The sequence below is a fragment of the Miniopterus schreibersii genome (genome assembly GCF_964146895.1).
Source record: "Miniopterus schreibersii genome assembly, chromosome: X".
Taxonomy (NCBI): Eukaryota; Metazoa; Chordata; class Mammalia; order Chiroptera; family Miniopteridae; genus Miniopterus; species Miniopterus schreibersii.
In genome coordinates, this window is record NC_138104.1 from 96,379,996 (window position 1) to 96,403,399 (window position 23,404).

A 23,404-nucleotide genomic window follows, 5' to 3' on the forward strand; every position below is an offset into this window, starting at 1 on the left:
GCTTTGCGGCGTCCCGGGGGCAGGACTCGTGGGTCACCCACTGGCAGGGCCAGGCGGGCGCGAGCCCCTGGCCGGTTCCCGTGCCGCCGGCGTGGGCTGCCCTGGGGTCTGCGGGGCCGCGGCCCCCTCACGTGGGAGCGCGCGGAATGAGTGTCCCTCGGAGCCCGCGAGGCTGCAGCTGCCAGGACCCACGGAGGGCAGGCTGGCCCCGGACTGGCTGCCTAGAAATGAGCGGAGCAGGGCGAGGTTTTGAGGACATTTGGCAGGATTTTAGACAAGCAGGTCTCGCGTCTTCTGAGGTTCCATAAAGTGGTTGCAGGTAGTGTGGCGGTGTAAGCAACGTGGAAACTGATTTCATACGGGTTTTCTTCGAAACGCCTTTTTTTAAAGTTAATGTGAGCTATTTTTAAAAAAAATTTTGCTGCATTGTAACATGCGTGCCACAAAAGCTCACGGATCTTAAGTCTAGGATTCGAAGAATTATCACATAGTGAAGATCTAATTATTTTATATAAGGTGTACCGAGGAAGGGAAACAAATCAAGGGAAATGTTCTTTAGTCACTTAAAACATGCTTTTCATTGGGGGGTGGGGGGTAGTATTTGTGATTGAGCCCCCATTTGCATCATTGATAGAAGGAGGAGGAGACTTAATTCTTTCCCAGTTTGCGTTTTTCATCACGCATATTTTTAAGGCAGAATTTAACAAACATATCAGGATAGTGACATAAATACTATAAATATGTACTTCTGTTTTCATCATTTTGCTTGAGAAACTCGGCTGCATCTGCTAGGGAAGAACCCAGAACACACTGTGAGGGGTGTAAAAAAATAACTTTACTCCCACCTTCTAAATTCTTCCAGCTGGGCTAATAAACAAATTAACAGAGACAGATTAACAGGAGAAAATACACAAAGTTTATTACAGATCTACATGCCAGGGTGTCATAAGATATGAAACTCCAAATGCGGCCTTGGGCAGTTAAGGCTTCTATGGGATTCTGGACAAAGGAGAAGGGGTGGGGGTAGGGCGCAGGATAACGAAAGGGAAATAGGTAATTCACAGGTAGGAGAAAGAGCAAACATATGGTAAACAAATTCTTGCTGGGCCACCCAGAAACAGTGGGACACAAAGGCGAGCTTACTTTGCTAGATTTTTTCCTGCCCATCGCATGTGCTAATTCATATGTGGCCAAGGTGATTATGCTGATTCCCTTCTTGGAGCAGGTTTTTCAATCTGAATTTTTTTAAGCAGGAAGGGGGGTGGTCAAAGGTTTTTGTTTCTTTTTATTTTTATTTTAATGGATTTCAGAGAGAGGAAGGGGGAGGGAGCGAGAGATAGAAACATCAATGATGAGAGTCATTGATAAGCTGCCTCCTCCACACCTCCTATTGGGGGTCAACCCTGCAACCTGGGCATGTGCCCTGAACCGTCATCTGCTGGTTCATGGGTCGACTCTGAACCACTGAGCCATGCCAGTGGGCAAGGTTTTTTTCCTTAATAACCAGTTTAAATGAGTATCCCAAAAGGCACGTTATGGAGTGAAAACTTTGGTTCCCCTCACCACCCGCTCACCCATCAGAGCAAGCTGTGGGGGAGGGGGACCTAGTAGAATCAAACTTTGGAAAGGGGAAGTTGTTGAAGTTCACATTTTTATTTTGTTGGGAGTTTAAATAATAGGTTATTTCAGTGTTTAGAGGCAGGGAGCGGCTGTATGGTTGGGCCTACAATTTATCTGGGATTTTAATTTATTTGAAGGAACTTAATGGGGCATTCTTACCAAGTTCTAGTTGGAAACTTTATTGTAGAACCATGTAATGCACTCACTACTGATAGCAAGATTAGCTTAAAGCCATTTTCCTTCACTTGAAATTGGAAATATGGAAAGACGTGTGTGAAAGTTTAAAATAATAAACTTCTGTGTGCAGTCGGGTTGGTGTGGAAAAATTGGAGTGTTCAGTTTTGGTGCCAGGTAGTACTGTGGTTTGTTCTTTTGAGGGTTCATGAAGTCACGTACTTAGAAAAATGTCATCCTCAGAAAAGTCTTGGTTATTGAGGTTTTATTATAATCCACCCCAGAATCCATATCATTCCTAATGAGAGTCAACCCTGCATTTCTTGAACGCCAACCTTTGTTCCTAAGTTTGTGCTGAGTGCTGTGAGGACTAGAAAAGATGGAAAGACCTTCGATATGTGGGCTCTCTGACTATTTCGTGTGGGCACGTTGGGGGATGGATGAGTTGGGAAGTTTTCCTGGATGTGAGTTGGTGAGTGGTTTTCCTGGGAGCTGCTGTAGAAGGCTGCAACGGACTACCTCTGGTTGTTTCCTTTAGCAACAGCTTCTTCTCATATTGAAATCCAGTGTGTGTTCCCATTATCCTCCAGTAATGTTTTTTCTTTTTAATTACCTCTCCCCCGTGGAGATGCTCAAATGCGCTGTTCTTTTTAGTGCTTGTGTTATATGCACTGTGTAACGCAGGAGCAAGCGCCTGTTGCTTGGATCTGCTTACATACCTTTAGCCAGCAGGTAGGATCACCAGATCTCCGCTGTCATGCTGCCTCAGTGTCACATAGGTCCTGTGCTCCCCTCAGCCTGAAATGCCCCCTGTTCCCTTTTCCCTTCGGGGATTCACTTCCTCTAGGTTCCTCACAGTCCAAGTTAAGCCTTCCCTTTCACCTTCTGTGCCGTCGCTCAGGGCTCTGAGCCCTCAGAACCTGAAAGTGCCTCCCGAGAAGTCTGCAGTCACCTCCTGCACTTGTGGTAACTCTAGCTCCTCAGATAGTAACCGCCGCTCATTGTCAAGCACTGATGTGCAACTGTGCTCATCACACATTATTTTACTTTATGCCCCACAAAACTTTACGGCTTTTTTTTTTAAATCCTCACCTGAGGATATTTTTTCTATTTGCTTTTTAGAGAGAGTAGAAGGGGGAGAGAGAGAGAGAGAGAGAGAGAGAGGGAGAGAGAGAGATATCAATTGGCTGCCTCCTGCACACACCCGGACCTGGGCTGAGACTGCAACCAAGGTACATGCCCTTGGCTGAAATTGAACCCGAGACCCTTCAGTCCAAGGGCTGACACTCTAACCACTGAGCAAAACTGGCTAGGGCACAAATACCCTTTGAAAATTTTTCTTAAATTGATTTTAGAGAGAGGAAGAGAGAGAGAGAAACATCGATGTGAGAGAGAAACATCAATCTGTTGCCTCCCCTTCGTGCCCTAACCGGAATCAAACCCGCAACCTGGACATGTTCCTGACTGAGAATAAAAACCATGACCCTTCGGTGCACGGGGCTATGCGCCAACAAACTGAGCCACACTGGCTAGGGCTTTATTCTGTTTTAATCCTCATTTTAGAGATGTTTTAGTTATCTCTGCCTATGTAACAAACCACTACAAGCTTATTTCTCAGGATTCTGGGATTGGTTGGGTTCAGATGAGTGGTGAGCAGTTCTTCTGGTCCCTGTGGTGTCAGCTGAGTGGCTCCTGCCTTTGCAGTCATCTGGGAGGTCAGTGGGCTTGAAGTCTCTCTGAAGGCCTCTCATGGTCCAGGGAATCTGTCCTGGACTCCATAGTGTGGCAGCTGGGCTTCAAGAATGAGGTCGAGGTTCAATTCCCAGATGGGCGCATGCCCAGGTTGCAGCTCAATCCCTGGTGGGGGGCATGCAGGGTATGATCGATCTATGATTCTCTGTCATCATTAATGTTTCTATCTCCCTCTCCCTTTGTCTCTCTGAAATCAATAAAAACAATTTTTTTAAAAAAAGAGTGAGGCAGCAGAAGTTGCCAGTTCTCTTAAGGCCTGGCTTGGAAGTCCAGGAGTGTCAGTTTTGTTGCACTCAGTGTTCCAAGCAAGTCACAAGGCCAGCCCACATTCAAGGGGAGGGGAAATAGACTCCTCTCCCTGATGTGAGGAGTGGTAAGCGCCTACTGGGAGAAGAGGAATCTCTCTCTTTTGGGAGATTCTCTAGTGCAACAGGTAAGTCCATTGAAATTAAAGGTTAAAGTCATTCGCTCAAGGTCACACAGTAAGTGGCAAGTCAGACCTCACACCCAAGTGTGATTGACTCCAGAGTGAAGTAGTTTTGCATCTATACTACTGTGCATTCCCAGACGCATTATAACCAACTCCTTTCATACATGGACCATGCTGCCCATGTCTCCTGTACCCCTCCCAAGATCTAGCTCAGTACTGTCGATCCACATTTTATGAGAATTTCGTGTGCCTTTTCCTTAGTACACAGTTGTTTATCTCCCCAAAGGTGATGAAGACCCTCATTTCTTATAGCAAAAATGTTATTAACTAAAGTGCTTAGAAGAAGAGAAGTTCCATTTAACAGAATTTCTGGTTCGCTAGGAGTTAGCCTCCCATCCTCTCTACGCCAGCCTTTATTGTTGGGGTCTGGGATCTCCTTAGTACTCTTTCTTGTTGTGGGACACTGCGTTGGGCATGACTGAGGATTAGGGCTCTTCAGTCATCACTCTGGAACGCCCATGGAAAATTCTCTCTTATAGTCTAGGCCAGTGTGTGTCAAACTAACTGGTGATGGGCCAGTTTTTAAAAAAATATGTTTTTTATTGATTTCAGAGAGAGGAAGATAGAGGGAGAGAGAGATAGAAACATTAATGATGAGAGAGAATCATCAATCGGCAGCCTCCTGCATGCCCCCTATTGGGGATTGAGTCTGAAACCTGGTCATGTGCCCTGACCAGGAATCAAACTGTGACCTCCTGGGTCATGGGTTGATGCTCAACCACTGAGCAACACCAGCTGGGCTTGTTTTTTCCCCCCTAATTTCCAATCTGTTGTTGAGCAATTTCTTAGTAAAATACAATAAAAAGACTTACTAGAAAAATAAAAAAGACATGGAATATACAAGCTCTAACATTTAAATATTAAGTTAGATATTAGGTTCCAAGATATCAGTGAATATCAGATTACTCTGTCAAATTGCTATAAACATTTCTAAATGTACACTTTCTTTTTTTCCGTTTCTTTAGAGAGAGAGGAAGGGGGGAGAGAGAGAGGGAGAGAAAGGACCCGTTGCCTGCTGCACGTGCTCTAAGTGGATACTGAACCTGCAACCTGGGTATGTGCCATGACCAGGAATCAAACCCCAACCTTCTGGTGCACAGGATGACACGCTGACCAACTGAGCCACACCAGCCAGGACTAAATGTACAGTTTCAATTTATGTCCTTATTGTGGACGAAAGGAACAATAAGGAGACTGGCACCCATCCACAGGCCACACTCTTAGTAACTGCCCTGGGCTGGCGTTACTGAAAGGCTGTCTCACACAAGAGGGTTTTAGGTTATACATGGACAAACTTATCCCTTCAATTTTACATTAAAAGTTTTGTGGATTCTTTAATTGTAAAATTACAACTAGTACATCAAACTGTAATTTCATGTATATTTTTGAAACAACTAAAAATGAAAATTCAATTTAAAGAAAAATACTACATAATAGCATAGGCTAGTGGTGGCTACTACAACAGAATGCTAGCCACATATGTAATCCTAAATTTTTTAATAGCTGCATTAAAAAAGTAAAACAGATAGGTGAAATTAATATAATAATACCATTTATTTAACCCTGTATATCCAAAATATTATTTCAACATCTAACTAATATAAAAAATTAGTAATGAGATAGCTTACATTCTATTCTTTGCACCAAGTCATCCAAAACCAGTGTGTATTTTACACTTCCAGCCACATTTCAAGTGCTTGGTAGCAGCTATGGCTAGTGGCTAGCATATTAGACAGCACTGACCTGGAACATTTCTATCCTGGCAGAAAATTCTCTTGGTCTAGAACGAGGTCATGGTGATAGTGAGGTGGTCAGTCCCTGTGCTGTCAAGTGTGGGAAGAAGTACAGAATGTGCTGTGGTATTTAGTTGCCTTGGGTCTCTGCAAGGGTGTGCTTAGCAAAAATGGAAAGATACTTTGACAAAATGTTCTCTCCAACCTACAATAAGGCAATAAGGCCCTAGGCCCTTGGGGAGAGAAGATGCTTTTGTTTTCCCCAGAATGGGCAAATGGCAAGGTCCTCACACAGATCGTCATCTTGGGGACCTGACAGTCTGTGGAAAGGTGGTTGACTTGCCCTGGCCCTTGTGGCTCAGTTGGTTGGATGTCATCCCAAGAGGTTGCTGGTTGGATTCCTGGTCAGGGCATATGCCCAGGTTGCGGGCTTGATCCCCAATAGGGGGTGTGCAGGAGGCAACCGATAGATGTTTTTCTCACATCAATGTTTCTCTCTCTCCCTCTCCCTTCCTCTCTTTCTAAAGTGAATAAGAATGTATTTTTTAAAAGGGGGTGGGCTTGACTTGGTGGTTATTGTTGAGCTGGTACCAAGGGAAAGCAGGAGGAGAGGGCGGTAGTATCTGGCCTGGGATCTCCAGGTTCCGAGTTGGGCCCAGTAGGAATCCCATCTGCTGGGTGGAGTCTCTGGAGTTGGGTTGAGATGGGCTCTGTGAGGTGACTTCTGGTCATTTCCCCCCCAGGGCTGGTGTTGTACCTTCCTAGCGCCTGTTTACAGAAGCCACTTGCTGACTGTGGCCAACAAGTTCAGGCTGGCTGACAGGACATAAAGTTAGATATATGCCCTAACTCTGGGAAAATATCTGAAGAAACAACGAATTCAAATACATGTAGAATCTAATGAACAAAATAAACTGACGAACAAAATGGAACCAGAAGCATGGATACATGGAAGAGACTGACAGCTGTCAGAGTGGGGGAGGTGGGAGGAACTGGATGAAGAAGGTGAAGAGATTAGCCAAAACACATATATGCATAGCCCACGGACGCAGACAACGGTGTGGTGATGGCCAAGCGAGGGGGAGGCAGAGTTAGGTGGAGGTGGGCAAAGAGGGGGGATAGGGGAAGTCTGCAATAATGTCAACATTAAAAATTTTTAATATTTTTTAAAAAAAGAATATATGTTCATTGTAACACTATTTACAATATCCAAGATATGAAAGCAACCCAAGTGCCCATCAGTAGATGAGTGGGTAAAAAAGCTGTGGGACATTTACACAATGGAGTAGCTACTCTGCCATAAAAAACAAGGAAATCTTACCTTTTGCAGCAGCATGGATGGACCTGCTAAGTGAAATAATCCAGTCAGAGAAAGACAAATACCATATGATTTCATTTATATGTGGAATCTAATGAACAAAATAAACCAACAAAATAGAAACATACTCATAGAACAGACTGACAGCTGTCAGAGGGGCGGGTTGGGGGCCTGGGTGAAATAGGTGAAGGAATTAAGCAGTGCAAATTGGTAGTTGCAGAATTGCCACAGAGACGCTGATTGCAGCATGGAGAATCTAGTCAGTAGTGTGGAGATAACTGTGTATGGGGCCAGGTGGGTGCTTGGGGCAGTGAGGGGACCACTGTGTAGAGTGCATGGTTTTCTGCCCACTTTGCTGTACTTCTGCAGCTGGTGCGAAATGGTATTGAATGTAAACTGTGTTTGAAGAATAAAAAATAAAAAAAGAGTTAACTGTTGCTTTAGCAAGTCAAGCAGTGAGGAACCCCAATTGCTGTGGTAGATAGATTTGATTAATTTCCTTCTTGGCTGGATTTTTCTATCCCTACTCTTGTTTTTCTCCTTCTTGCCCACTTTTCATACTTATCTCTGCTACATTTTATGTAAGCAGAAGGAGGGAGAGAAGGAGGGTATAAATCAATACCTGAAATTCAGAAACACAGAGCAGGAGAGGCCCCTGCAGCTTGAGTCTTTCCCCAGGCACTTAAAGCCCTTTAATAAGCAGGGCACTGTGCCTCTGTTCCAGAACACCTTGATATGTGTCCTTCACTTGAAATAACCACCTGAACTGTGCAAAACAAGATTGGCCTGCTATGCTGAGTTTTTACACCCCCTCCTCCCATTCCTGTATGTTCTGTTTCCCTAGCACACAGGCATACATTTTCGGCATTCCACCGTCCTCATGCAGGGGGATAGTGTCATCGCTTAGGAGGTTTTCCTCTTCTCTACCTTACTCATTGTGTGTTCATTTCTCTCGAGCACCAGTCAGGGGTGACAATTGGTGGTGAAATATTGTGACAGCCTTCAGTGGAAGCTTTCCTCACACTTGGGTAATTTTCCCCCCAGTGGAGTTGTGTGTTACAAACACAGTTTAACAGTGATCATTTTTATTAGCTAGTAATCAATATTATATAAGCAGTTTTAGTTCCATCTTCAGACTAAAAGCTCTCTTGAAAAAATTACTGATTGTAATTGCAGTTTTCTTACTGCAAGACATGTTCCTCCTCCTTGTTTCCCTCCTCACCCACCCAGATTTCCACTTCACTTGATTTTGTTTTCCTCAATCACGAATTATTTCTAAAGAATAATTGCTTCTTATTAATGGCCCATTAATTCCCACATATCCCTAACCTTCTGGGATGAGATGAACTTTTTTGAGAGCAGAATAGTCAAGAGAGCAACATGGACTGTTTCACTCTACCTTGTTCAGCTTTCCTCTCTCTTAGTTATCTTTTACTTTCTCTGTTTTGACTGAGGGACTTGAGAAGACTCAGCACCTTTCTACTAAGGAGTGTTGAATGTCCTCTGTGGTACATAATTTTATCTTTATTAGTTTAAAATTGAAAGGATTCTTGCCACTTTGTCATGTAGAGATGATTTCAGAGTAAGTGCCCCTTATGATCAGGCCAATTCAAGAAGGAGATACACGCAGGTACAGCCCTGCCCAGAAAAACTTGCTGTGAAGATGGAAATGTTCTGTGTCTGTTCCATATGGTGGCCACCAGCCATATGTGGCTATTGAGCACTGAGGAACTGATTTTTTAATTGCATCTGATTTAAATAACTTAAATAGCCACATGTGATAGTGGCTCCTGAATTGGACTGTGCAGTTAACTAGATGTTGACTTAGTTTGCCAGACTGGGAACAAAAATGAGGAATGAGTTTCAGGCCTCAACAAGGCACTGCAAACCCATCTGTTCTTGGTGTCTCCTCTACAAGCCCTGGTACTGGCACTTGTTATTCAACCGCACTCAGATGTGCGCAGGCCACCAAGATCAGAATCGGCAGTTAGCTCCTGTGGTTCGTTCATACCAGGTCTGTAGGGACCTAGAAGCCAAGACTTAGGTTTGGCTCCTGGTAGCCCTGGGCTGCCCGTGGTCAGCTAACCTCTTTCTGTCCCTGCCTCCGTTTTGCTTATACAACTTGGGTGGAAGAGAGACCTGCTTGACTCACAAGACATTATCAAGCCATTAGATGGAACCATTGGCTTTATAGGATTTGGGTGAGGTGTGGGGAGAACTTTTCCAGTGAGAGGTTGGCAGGGACTGACTGAGACCTCAGGCCTAGGCTGGAGAACCCTGTGGTGGAAGGTGAGGTTGGCGAGAGCATCTGGGGGCATCAGGCGCCACAGCTGAATGAGTCATGTTCCCTCTTCTCTAGGACGTGCTCACTAAAGTAGATAAGCCTCAGCTCTCTCGTTCCAGCTTGTTCCTCACAAACTATAGCCTCAGGTGTTGGCCTATGAGAAGAACTCGATTGCTTGTCTGTACGTGAGATGGTTCACTAGGAAATCTGACTGGTGCTTTCCAACTCTGAGATGCTGTGATTCTCCACTGCCGGCCCAGGAGGCAGAGGGAGCGGTAGTCTGACCTTCACCCTTTGTGTTAGTGGGATCACCAGTCACGTAGGCTTGGAGGCAGCAGACTTAACAGCCTCCCCCACCAAGACAGGGAGATACCCTTCCTTCTTTTCTCATGACCTCATCCCCAAAGCCTGGGTCAGACTCTGTCGTCTAGGGCCTGACCATTATCACAAGAGCCTTAGGAGTCTCTGTCCCTCTGTCCAGGTGTCACCCTCTCTGTCATGGGTCCATCACGTCACTTTCTGGCTTAACCTCCTCTGATGTTTACCTAGCTTGGGTATAGTCTACACTGCTAATGGGGATTCCCAGGCGTGTTGGGATGGACTCCTTTTTACACCTCCAGCCCCCTCTCTCTGGCCAGTGACCACCCCCAGCTTGTAGTGTGCAGGATACTCTGCATGCACTTGCACCTCACTGCCCACGTGCATGCTCTTCCTTCTGCCCAGAATTCCCTTCCTCTCTATGTCTGCCATGTTCATCCTTCAGTACTCGGCTCACACCTCATCTCTTCCCTGAAGCTTCCCCGACCATGCACACTTCGGGTGTGTTTTTTCTTTTCTCTTCCGTTTCCATTACAGTGTTGATAACATTAACTCAGGCAAATCAGATCTTGTGCAAAATAAACTTGGGATTGGCATTTGGAAACAAAAGTTCATAGATTTTAAGCGTACAGTCTAATGAATGTTTACATGTACACCCCTGTAACCAACACCCAGATCAAAACACTAAACGTTTTTAGCATCTAGGAGCCTCCCTTAGGCCTCCTCTTAGGCCATATCCCCCACCCCCAAAGGTGACCATTGTTCTCACTTCTTTTCACTATGGATTAGTTTTGCTTGTTTTTGAACTTTATTAAAACAGATTTATGTAGTATGTACATTGTTATTTTGGCAAAATATACATAACATGGAATTTACCATTTCAGCCATTTTTAAGAGTTCAGTGGCATTACGTACATTCATGTTATTGTGCAAACATCATTACAATCTATCTCCAGAACTTTTTCACCAAATATATACTTTTTGTGCCTGGTTTTCTTCACTCAACATTATGTCCAAAAGGCTTACCCATGCTGTTGCAGATCTCAACCTTTCATTTCTTTTTCTTTCTGCGTACTATTACATTGTGTGACTGTATTACAATTTGTCTTATCTATTCTCTTGCTCGTGGACAGTTGGGTTACTTTCATTTTCTTATTTTTTGGCTAAAACTGCTATGAACATGCTTGTACCCATCTCCTGGTGCCCATACCATTGCATTTCTGTTGCAGACATACCCGGAAGTGGAATTGCTGGGTATTATGGTAGGCATATGTTCAGTGTTAGCAGAGAGTGCCAAACCATTTTCCAAACAGTTGGAAGTAGTTTCCTATTGCTGTTATAACAAATTACCACAAATTTACTGGCTTATAGAAACATAAATTTATTATCTTAAAAGTCTGGCAGTGAGAAGGTCCTAAAATCAAGATGTCAGCAGAGCCTTTCTGGAGGCTCTCGGGGAGAATCTCTTTTCTTGCCCTCTCTGGCTCCTACAGGCTGCCTGCATTCCTTGGCTCATGACCCCGTCCTTCACCTTCAAGGCCAGCAGAGTAGCATTTTCCAATCTCTCTCTCCAACTTTTGCTTTCATTGTCACATCTCACTCTAACTCTCCTACCTCCCTTGTGATTACATGGGGACCACCTGGAAAACCCTGGATAATCTCCCCATTTCAAGAGTCTTAATCACATCTGCAAATGCCATTTTGTCATATAAGGTAACATTCACAGGTTCCAGGGACTAGAACGTGGACATCTTTGGGGGGTTGTTATTGTGCCTACCACATGGCCATACCATTTTACATTAGACTTCCAGTCCTTCCACATCTTTGTCAGCACTTAATATTGTCAGTCTTTTTAATTTTAGCCATTCTGGTGGGGATGTGGGGGCATAGCCACAGCTACCACCCCCAAGCAGTGTGTCCTCTTTTGCTCCAATACAGTTTTATTGCAACTTATTAGTGATAGATTTATAAATATTTGTTTAGGTGCCTCTGTACTGGCCTAACTGAATACTCCTTCATGAGGCAAGTCATGTAGTATAGTAGCTGGTTCAATACATGCTCCTTGGATGGTGAGAAGTGTCTCAGCAACTTTCAACAGAGAAGCAAGCAGAGCCAAAGATGGAAGTGAAAGCCCATGCATACAGTCCCATCTCTGGCTCCAGGTAGGGTTTCTCCCAAATAAAAACAGGACCAGAGCAAATCACCTGGTTTCTAGCTTCTGCTGTTGTCTTTCCCAAGGTAGTTAATCTCTAAGTGATAAATGCCATAGAAGGAGATGTGGGCCCCAACTCCTGAGGGCGTTGGTTGCAGTGACTTCACCGTATATGTAAATGAGGAGGGAAATGCAGTTCCGGTGTCAGGCTTCTGAGGAGTCTGATCTTGGACCTGCAGAGACTCTGGTTTTCCTTTTCCTGGACTCTGCTCATGTAGCAACACACCGCAGCTCCTAGCTTGCAGAAGGAAGGACTGGAAGGTAAGCACTGGGAATGTCATCTGTATGGACTTAAACCCACCTTGGAAACTTGAGGCTGGAATTTCTGAGGAAGGCGAAATCAGAGTAGAAGTGAATTTCTGCTGCCCCTAGACACAAGGTGGTGGGCGCCAGGGAGATATACCTGGAAGTGGGATTAGTATTAGACAAAAGGCAGACAGGATTGTGGCTTCGTTTGGAAACATCCTAACGTGAGTAATCACCTTCTGTGTTCTAGTTTGTTCCCAGTTTACTTTGCTGGGCACACAGCTGGTGTCAGGAGGGCTGTCAGGTCAGGGCCTCAGTCTTATCTTTCCAGGCTGCCGAGCTGTTGGCAACATTCCTGTGCCTTGACATGACTTTGACCCTCCGGGGTGTCATGTGTTTGTGTGGGAAACCTTGCCCTCGATATGGCAGAGGAATTTTTCGTCCCTCACAGGAAAATCTCTGTAGTCATCCGAGACCTGGCTGGTTGGTATCTAGATCGTAAAGGTATCGGTCTTTTGAGAAATATATCAGGTAGGCGTTATTGTAACGGGCCTGTGTTAGGGTTATTGGTCCCTTTTGAAGACATACTGACTCTGTCACTGCTTTAGTGATCTGAATAAGTACACGTGATTCACAGGCTGATCTGCAAACAAGCCAGCTGTGCCACAATGGAGGCATGCCTGGGCCTTGAATAGTGTGGCCGGTACACACACCAGGAGGGTTGGGACGGGCTGAAAAGGGCTGTGGCCCTGTGTTAATGGAGTCCTGGTGGCTTCCTGGACATACTGTCCTCTCTGCCTGTTGTATTCAGATTGTGGGGAAAGTCAAGTGGTGGCATTCCTGCTGAGAACTGTCCCTCCCAAGACCCTGACCCAGCTCTCTCTTCATTCCCTATCATCTTGGATCAAGGAGGCCAAGGGCCTGGCCTTTTGGAGTCCCCGCTGTGGACTCCAGGTCTGGAGGGGATCTCAAGAGAAAATGTGGGGTGAGCTGCTACCCATGTTAACTTTTTCCAGATCATGGATCTTTACTCTACATTCTCTGAGGCTAGAGGGGCACCCCTCACCTCCTGGGTCAAGAAGTCCTTTATGTTCATACAAACATCTTTCCTCTAAAGGAGGATAGATGCTAATGCCTCGGCAGACAGGCAGGACAGCCACTCAGCATCCTTTTCACAAACCCCCCCAGTCTCCATAAAGAGACCTGGGACCGTCTGTGGGGCCCAGTTCCCCAAAGCCTCCTAACGTGACTTTCTGTGGTGTTTATTCCTGTGACATTGGTGTTTCCCTTCTCTAACCTTTTGCACAAATTGCCCATAGTGTAACTTTTTCACCTCTTTCTTCATTTAAGAACTTACTGATGAAATATCCCCTCATACCTGTCAGATGGCACTTATCAAAAAAACAAAAACAAAAAACAAAACAAACGACAAGTGCTGACGAAAGAGGAACTCTTGTACATTGTTGGTAGTAATGCAAAATGGTGTAACTATTATGGAAAACAGTATGAAGGATCCTCAAAAAATTGAAAATGGAACTGCCATATGACCCGGCAACCCTTCCTCTGGGTATTTATCCAAAAGAATTGAAATCAGGATCTCAAAGAGATAATAACACTAGTCACAGTAGCTAAAATGTGGAAATAACTGCACTGGCTGGGTAGCTCAGTTGGTTTGAGGATCGTCCTGATACCCCAAGGTTATGGGTTCGATCCCCGGTTAGGGCATAAAAGAATCAACCAATGAATGCATAAATAAGTGGAACAACAAATCGATGTTCCTCTTTCAAAATCAATAAATTAAAATAAAACGTGGAGCCTGGCCAGTGTGGCTCAGTGGTTGAGCACCGACCTATGAACCAGGAGGTCATGGTTCAATTCCCAGTCAGGGCACATGCCCTGGTTGCAGGCTCGATCCCCAGTGGGGGGTGTACAGGAGGCAGCCGATCAATGACTCTCTCTCACCATTAATGTTTCTATCTCCCTCTCCCTTCCCCTCTCTCTGAAATCAATTAAAAAAAAAAACATTGAAAAGAAATGGAAACAATCTAAATGTCCATGGAGAGATGAGTGGATAAAGAAAATGTGATATATACATACAATAGAATATTATCCAGCCCTAAAAAAAGAAATTCTACAATATGTGATAACATGGATGGACCTTGAGGACATTATAAAATAAACCAGTCACAGAAAGACAAATACTGCATGATTCTACTTACATGAAGGCTCTACAGTAGCCAAATTCATAGAATCAAAGGGTGGAATAGTGGTTGGCAGGGCCTGGGGGAGGAGGAAGTGGGGAGTTACTTAAGTAAGATGAAGAAGTCCTAGAGACCTGCTGTACAACATTGCACCTGGAGTCCACAAGACTGTACTGTGCCCTGAAAGATTTGTTAGGGGGTAGATCTCAGGTTAACTGTTCTTACCACAATAAAGTAAAATTTTAAAAAATTTAAAAGAATTCACCACTTAAGACTTTAATCTGATCAGATACTAGCTTGACCACTAACTAGCGGTGGGGTCGTAGGTTAGTTTCTTGGTCTAGTCTAGCCTCAGTTTCTTTACTTACAAAGTGGGGATAGTAACAGAAACTCCTGGTGGGGCCGCCAGGAGGATTACATGAGGTAGTGCGTGGAAAGCGTGTAGCAGTGACTTGCCCATTGATAATACTCCAGTAAGAGCCTGATCATCAGTGCATCCAGTACAAGGTCCCAGACCCATGTCTGTGGACACCAGCAAACACATTTTTGTATGTAGTATACATCTACATCAATATACTTATATGGATGTATTTATATACTAGTTTTGCCTTCCAGGAGCTAGTGACCTGGTGAAAATAAGCTTTCTCTAACTTACTGTAATGTAAGTCTAACACTGAAAAGTACCATAGAGGGAAATAGAAAAATGGAACATGAGGCCATAGAAGAGCAAACAGTTCATTCTGGCTGGAGGACTGAGGACAGTCTGTGTGTGTGTATGAGTCCCATAGTCACCCTTAGGTTCCCCCATGGTTAGCAGGATAGGACTGGCAGGTACTCAGCAAATAGTGAAGACTCCTCTTGGGCCCTTCTCTCCAGTTTCTGTACAGTAATGGTGCTTTTTCTCCCTCTCAGAGCTTAATTTACACATTGAAATTCCTAAAGCATAAAGTCATGCCTTATTCGGGAGCCCATACAGCCAGGGGCATTCCTTTTCCTCTTCCTTTAAATACATCGTCGGAGCCTCCTCCTGGGTCCTGTTTCTCATTGTTCTAGGTGAGCTTTCTCTTCCTACTTTGTGCACTTAACATTTTTCCACAGAGGGCACAAAAGAATAGAGGGACACTCTTATTTTTTGCCCTCTACCCCTCTTTGACACCCTGCTAGGTGCTTCACCTGACAAAACGGCCCAGAGTTCAAGAGATCACCCAACCTTCTGGAACTGTGGAAATTGCATGTGGCTTCTGACAAGATAAGAGAGTTGTATAGAGTGCTGTAAGTTTTTAAGTTTAGGATTTTAGACTCTGTGCTGGTCAGTATGGCAGCCAGTTGCCACACATGGCTATTTAAATTAATTAAAATTAAGTAAAATTCAAAATTCAACTTCTCTGTTGCACTAGCCACATTTTAAGTACCCAGTAGCCTCATGTGGCTAGTGGCTATTGTATTGGAGAGCAGAGATACAGAATATGTCCATCATTGCATAAAGTTCCATGACATAGTGGTGGTCTAGAGGATTATCTCAAGCTACTTAATAGAGAGAGGAAGACATAAGTGTTCATCCATGCTGTGATGGTTTTGGTTCTTCTTCCAAGTGACCAAGTTGGATGTATACCCTAATCAACCAAAACTTGACTAATGCAATTAAAGTGTTTTGACCTCCGATTTGTAATACAAAAAGGGTGTTGACTTTCTTTGTTTTCAGTATATCTTTATTGATTTCAGACAGAGGAAGGGAGAGAGAGAGAAACATCAATGATGAGAGAGTCGTCATTGATCGGCTGCCTACTGCACGCTCCCCACTGGGGATCGAGCCTGCAGCCTGGGCATGTGCCCTGACGGGGAATCGAACTGCGATCTCCTAGATCCTAGGTCCATGCTCAACTGCTGAGCCACACCTGGCCAGTAGGGTGTTGACTTTCTGAAGTCATTTTTGTACTGCCTTATTAATTGGAAGCAGATATCAAGTGTGGATTCTTAGATGAGAGGGCCCTAATTTTTTTGAATTGTCTTTTATTGTGGTAAAATATATATAACATAAACTTTACCATTTTAACTTGTAAGATGTACAATTTAGTGGCATTAAGTGCATTCACAATCTTGGTAATCATTACCACTATCTATTTCCAGAACTTCTTACAATCCCAAACAGAAGCTCTGTAGCAAATAATAAGTCCCCATGGCCCCCTACCCGTAGTTCCTGGTAACCAACATTCTGTTCTCTGTCTTTATGCTTTTGTCTGTTCTAAGTACCTCATATAAGTGGAATTATATAATATTTATCCTTTTGTGACTGACCTTTTCACAGCATAGTGTTCCCAAGGCTCATCCATGTGTCAAAATTTCATTCCTTTGTGAGGCTGAATAAGATCCCATTGTATGGATAGACCACCTTTTGTTTATCCATCTGTTGATGGACACTTGGGCTGCTTCTACCTTTTGGCTACTGTGAACAGTGCTTCTACAAATATGGGTGTACAAGTATCTGTTTGAGTCCGTGCTTTCAGTTTTTGGGGGTATATAACCAGAAGTGGAATGCTAGGTAATATGGTAATTCTATATTTGGTTCTGATTTTTTTAAACAGTTTAAAAATTATTATTGAGATATAATTCATATAACATAAATCTCACCCTTATAAAGTGACAGTTCAGTGGTTTTAGTATATTCACAAGCTTGTGCAATCATCCCCATTAGTTACTGATTTTTATAGCTTCTTAGGAACCAGAGGGGTTGGGAGAGAATCTTGAAGGCGGTTGGGTGTAAGGAAGGGAACTCAGGATTATATGAGACTCCAGAGCAGGGGTGGGGAACGTCTGGCCTGCGGGCCGTATGCGGCCCACGAAATCATTTGGTCTGGCCCTGCCAAGGCAATCTCAGGCAGGACTTGAAATTCAATAAATCTAGGAGCTTTTTTCATAGATAATTATTAAGTTGATAATTTTGTATAGCCCATGAATGATGTTATAAATATCCAAATGCCCTTGGCAGAAAAAGGTTCTCCACCCCTGCTTTAAAAAGAAGGATGTTTGCACCAAATCCTTGAAATGCCGTGCAGTCCTTAGCGAGAATAGTCTGCCCACTGCAAGGCCTTCAGACCAAAATTCAGAAAGGCTCCCCTGCTACCTGACATATTTTCGGCTACTTATGAGGCCTTGTTTTATGGAACAGGATGTTGAATAACCTCACAAATGGGTCAGACTCCTCAGGATTACCCTGGAAGCCTGGTTTTGTAGGATCAGACAGGCCTTTACGGGGCTTCTCTGTGTTTTGTTACACCTCTCATGTTTGCTTTGTCAGAGGTCCTTCCCTGGCTCGGAACTGGTTCTGTTACTTTTCTGGTTCTGATCCCAAATTCTGCAACTACTAGCGTTTGCAAACATAAACCAGATTGTTTATAACAAATGCCTTGAATATTTTATTTTTAGATTTCAGATTGCTTTGCTTTGAAGCAGATAATAAAAACTCATACCCTTTTGTGACTCTATGCCATTCATATATACCAGGGGGCTCTGAATGTCACTCACCATGTAGTTGTGGTTTTAGTATTTTATGCTTTGGGAATGGTTTTGTTGTGGTCTTCTAATACTTGGCCCTCTTTCTTTCTTTTTTTAAAAAATCTTCCCCAGAGGATATTTTTCCCCATTGCTTTTCAGAGAGAGTGTAAGGGAGGGAGGGAGGTGGGAAGGGGGGAGAGTGAGAGAGTGAGAGAGAGAGAGAGAGAGAGAGAGAAAGAGAGAGAAACCTCAATGTGAAGTAGACACATTGTTTGGTTGCCTCCAGCATGAGCCCCCTACTGGGGATCGAGGCTGCAACCGAGGTACAGGTACATACCCTTGACCAGAGTCAAACCTGGGACCCTTCAGTCCAAGGGCTGACGCTCTAACCACTGAGCAAACCAGCTAGGGTGAGTGAGCGAACTAGCTAGCTAGCTTGCTTCCTTTCTCTCTCTCTCTCTCTCTCTTTCTCTCTCTCTCCCTCCCTCTCTCCCTCCCTCCCTCCCTCCCCCCTCCCTCCCTCCTCCCTCCCCCCCTCTCTTTCTTTCCTTTCCCCTCCCTCCCTCCCTCCCTCCCTCCCTCCCTCCCTCCCTCCCTCCCTCCCTCCCTCCCTCCCTCCCTCCCTCCCTCCCTCCCTCCCACTTTTCTGATATCAGCAGGTTAGCTGTAAATCCTCCTTAAATAGCTGTCCAAGTGGATGAATTGATGGAGGGGACACAGCTTCAGAATTCATCAAAAAGAGCAGGGACGGACAGGTAGCCACTGTTGTGCCCTGGAACGCCATCCTGAGCCACCTGCCTTCACTCTGTCACTCTGCAGCTGGCTTTCTTTCACTGCCTGGGTTGCAGGGACCCAGAGTGTGAGGCCATTGAGAGCCACAAGGCCAGAAGCTGCCCTGGGATTGATCTGCAATCCCATGTGAGTGCTGCGGTGGAAATCAAATGCACAGTTTCTACATGTGTAGATTCACTAACTTCTTCTCCAACAAAAATAGCATTTAGTAGTCATTAATGGTGGGGCAGTTTTGAAATCTGCAAATATCAGTATGTAGCATGCCCACCCATCACTGTTACTGGCAGTGAGAAAATATTGGTGCACTAGACGTATGTATTTATTCATTCAGTATAGCTGTTGCTCACTCTGTAAGCAAACCCAGATGCCCTGGGTTTGAATACTGGTTCTACTCTTTTTATTACGTGGATCACCTTGAGCAAGTCACTTCACCTTTCTGGATGCCTCTTTTCCTCTGCAGAAGCGGGGACAGTAATACATCCAACCGCATGAGGTTGGGAGCTTTGAGTAAGGATGTGTGCACAACATTTAATCTAGCATCTGACAGAATAAGCGCTCAATCGATGTTAGCTGGCATCGGGGGCCATATTTCATTATGTTCCTTATGTATACAAGGCACTCGATTAGTTTCTGTCAGGAATAAGCCAGTGGCTCATGAATGGAATGAGAGCCCTGTTACAGGCTTACCTGGAGCTGGGCTCTTACTGCTGGTGAAGTGGAGGCTGGGTGGCAGCCGTGTTTTATTCTTCTCTTTAGACCTTTGAGTTTTATTAAATAATTTTCATGAAACACTGTTGATTATAAACATCAACGCAGGAAAGATTTGGCTAAGCTTACTAGGTTCTTGCTGGGAATCATAGATATTGTTGTTTCTTGTGAGCAAATTAAAACATTTTATCATTTATTATTGGCAACTGGTTGCTTTAATCAACGCAAACCATCTTGCTCAAAACAAATAACCTTGACAACAAAGGGTAGTCAGGGTCCTGCTTAATGAATCTACTAATTGTTTTTGGTGTTAAAAGACATCAGCAGCGTTCCTTCCCAGCCATGCTGTATATACCTCCCGTTCCGTTTCATCCCTATATCGCTGCGGACTGGCGAGTACCAGCAGGCCCTTGCTGTGGAATTTCCTGAGCCACGTGAGAGAGAAGCACAGCAAACTCTTAGAACAAGATCTGTCCTGCCTCTCCTTGTGTTCCGGAGTTTATGTTGGCTGAAATAGAATAAGCTCCTGTTTGGGGAGGAACTTTGGGTTTTTGTTTATTTCTTAAAATAGAAAATGGTAAGCATCCTAATGATAGAAGTCTTGTATCAGGTTCAGTCTGGAAGGAGCACTTTCCACCTGGCTCCAGATGATCAGTTGGCCAGAGTCTGATGCAGGTTCAGCCTTCAGACCCCCAGGACAACAGAGCCAGGGGCCGGGCTTTAGAGCGCCTCCCAGAAGCACCTTCAGATATAGCCTCAGCCCCTTAACTCAATGTTGTCTTGGGAAAAATCTTTCAGGACCTCAGTTTCCTGTCAGTAGAATGGGGTCAGTAACACCTACTTCTTGGGGTTGTATTAAGAATTAGAAAAAACACATGCAGCACCCTACCTTTTGTGGGTCAGAGCTGTTGAGTAGCCATTCTAGGCCTGGAGAAGACTGGTGAGTTTGCTTTGTGAGACCTTCAAGGTCAGCGGGAGAGGCGCAGCCTGATTGTTACCCCTGCAGCATGTGGTGTGGATGAGGTTGCCGACCTGTACCCCCGCTCCTACATGGCTGTGTCTTCTGAGCGTTCTGTCTAAACACGAGCCTGGCTGAATAACAACCCTGTAACACTCTTCGCTCTGTTTTTATAGCGGCTAGTCTCTTCTGCTTGTCATATGTGTTCTCATTTCCTCCCAGCTTCTAATGCAGTAGCATTTCCTTTAGTGTGAAAATTCCCAGAAGGTATTTCTTTTAATGGCCTTGACAGAGCCTAAGGTCAGGCACTTAACAGAAGCTCTTGGTCCACTCGGCAACGGCAACGTTTATTGAGTGCCTGACCTGTGCCAACCTGTGATATGTGACAGAGCTAACACAGTCCCTCATTTTGCAAAGCCCAGTCCGGTAAACATAGAAAGTGGACAAACCCATTCTTCTTTTTTTTTTTTTTAGTCCTTACCCGAAGACATTTTTTCCATTGCTTTTCAGAGAGAGTGGAAGAGGGGAGAGAGAGAGAGAGAGAGAGAGAGAGAAAGAGAAACATCGATGTGAGAGAGACACATCGATTGCTTGCCTCCTGCACGTGCCCAACTGGGGCTGGGGATCAAGCCTGCAACCGAGGTGCATGCCCTTGACCAGAATTGAACCCGGGACCCTTCAGTCCAAGGTCTGACATTCTAACCACTGAGCCAAACCGGCCAGGGCAACAAACCCATTCTTTTATTTAGTTCTCTCCTCCACCCTGCAGCAAAGGCAGAAGTAACCTGTTTTACAAGAAGAAAGGAGGCCGAGCGAGCTAAGTCAGTTCAGCAGCTGCTGTGTGGAGGCAGATTGGTTTTTAGTAGCTTGCTGGTGGGACACCCTCTTACTGGCTGGCAGTGGGGCATCCACACAGGAGCATGGACCGGGCAGGCTATTGACTGCCTACCCAACAGCCATAATTCCCTTCCTACAGAGCACAAGGATTGGGGTAGACAGCAGTGGGGCAGGCTGTGAGCCACTTCAGGCCTAAGTCATTCTTGGTGGTTCCATTCCCCTTTGCCATGTATTCACTCTCCTGGCCTCCCTTTCAGCCAAGTGACCCACAACCAGCCAAGGAGACTTAGGGGAAGACGACTAGGGGTCTTTCTGGGAGCAGAGAGGAATGAGCATGAGGAGAGAGCCCCTGCCTCCTCGATTTGGCTCCTCTTCATTCCGCTTCACCTGCTCTCCTGTGAGAATGTGAAGCTGGAACTGTGGCAGCCACCTTGTGATCATGAGGCAGGCCACACGAGGATGGTTGAGTGAAGAGCAAAAGGATCTTGGGGTCCTTCATCTTCCAGCCACTGAAGGAACCCCAAGACTTTTTCTAGATACCTCTTGATAAATGAGATCACAGATGTCTTTGTGGTTTAACCGGTTTAAGCCTAGGTTTCTCAAAGTGTGGTCCATGGACCAGCAATGTCAGCACCACTAGGGAGTTTTCGAAAATGCAGATTCTCTCCTCACCCACACCTGCTGGATAGAACCTGCATTATAAGGAGTTCCCCAGGGGATTCCCACCAAGGTTGCATAGCACTCACCTAGATGTTATTCCCCTGAAACAGGATTTTTGGGCTTTTTGGATCATGAATAGCTCCACAATTAGAAACACGTTACAACATCCGTATTGATATAGCTGAAACAGGTTTTGACAGATGCCTACCCTTCCTAGATTTGTGCTTGCTTTTCTATTTCTTTTCCTTTTCCTCTCCTCTCCTGCCCTATTTTACCCCTTCCCTTTCTTCCCATTGCAGCTTTCTTGAGATATAATGCACATACTGTAAAATTTGCCCATTCTAAGTGAACAGTTTGAGTTTATATAGTTGTGCAGCTACCTCCACAATTAAGTTTTAAAACACTTCCATCATCCTAAAACTTTCACTTTTGCCTCTTTACAGTCAGCCCTACACTAGTTATTTAAAATACTGACAGCCGCCTACAGTGTGCAGTCCAGACTTGAGTGGACCAGTAATGCACACACTCAGCTAAAAGTGGCTCCTTATTGGCCAGAGGCCCTGTGACATGACTTCCAAGCACAGAAGTATTTTTACACAGAAAGTTATTTTTAGTAAATTTCTGTCACATAGCAATGCATTTATATTGACTGGCACTTTAACATGTAGAATTTTGTTGTTGTTAATCCTCACCCGGGGATATTTTTTCCATTGATTTTTAGAGAGTGGAAGGGAGGGAGGGAAAGAGAGAGAAACAGAAAGAGAAACATCAGTGTGAGAGAGACACAACGATTGGTTGCCTCCTGGTTGCCACCGGGGCTGGAGATCGAACCTGCAATCCCGGTACATCCCCTTGACCGGAATCGAACCTGCAACCCTTTGGTGCGTGGGCCAATGCTCTAACCACTGAGAGACGCCAGTCAGGGTTTAACATGTAGAAATTATAAGTTAAAAGAATCTTGACCTTCTTAAACCCTTGTTGATATGTCTACATATTTTTGAGCCTGGATTGGCTGGTTGTGAGTTAGCTCATGACAATTTGCAGAGAGGTGAAATGATTTCAAAAATTTTGCTCAGCAGTGGTCAGTGTGTCTGAAATGTTGTAAATTCTGAAAATAGAGAGGGCAAGATTTGTGAAGTTTTATCGTCTAAGACAGATTCTAAAAGTCTTTTCCTTACATGCAGTAGAAGCCCAGGGTTGCATACACGTTGCAGGTTTCTGTTGTGAATGTGGAATGTATTTTCCTCTGCGATCCATGCCTTTAAGGCAAGGCCTTGCCTTTCACCTCTAGGCAACCATCACCCCCCTCCTAACCTGTAGTTCTAGAATCAGACTGGCTGAGTTTGCATCTCCTCTCTGCCATTTACCAGTTTTGTGACTCCAGGAAAGTGATTGACCTCTCAGTTTTCCCGCCTGGAAAAGGGGGACAATAACAGTATTTACTGCATAGATTTGCTGGAAAACTTCAATGCGTTTAAACATGTAAAGCAGGACTGGGCCTGGCATGGTCGAGGTTGGTTACCATCATCATCGTTCTTACTATCATCTCTAGTCTCTAAACTGGCTACTGGTGAAATCTCTCATTTAGCTATTTTCCAAGCTCCCCAAA

General features: G+C 44.7%; 1 protein-coding gene across 4 annotated transcripts in view; it reads left to right on the plus strand.

The window, feature by feature from the left end:
• The window catches only part of MAP7D2 (MAP7 domain containing 2), a 95,812-nt gene that overhangs the window by 818 nt on the left and 71,590 nt on the right, over positions 1-23,404 (plus strand). The gene's annotated exons all lie outside the window — the stretch shown is intronic.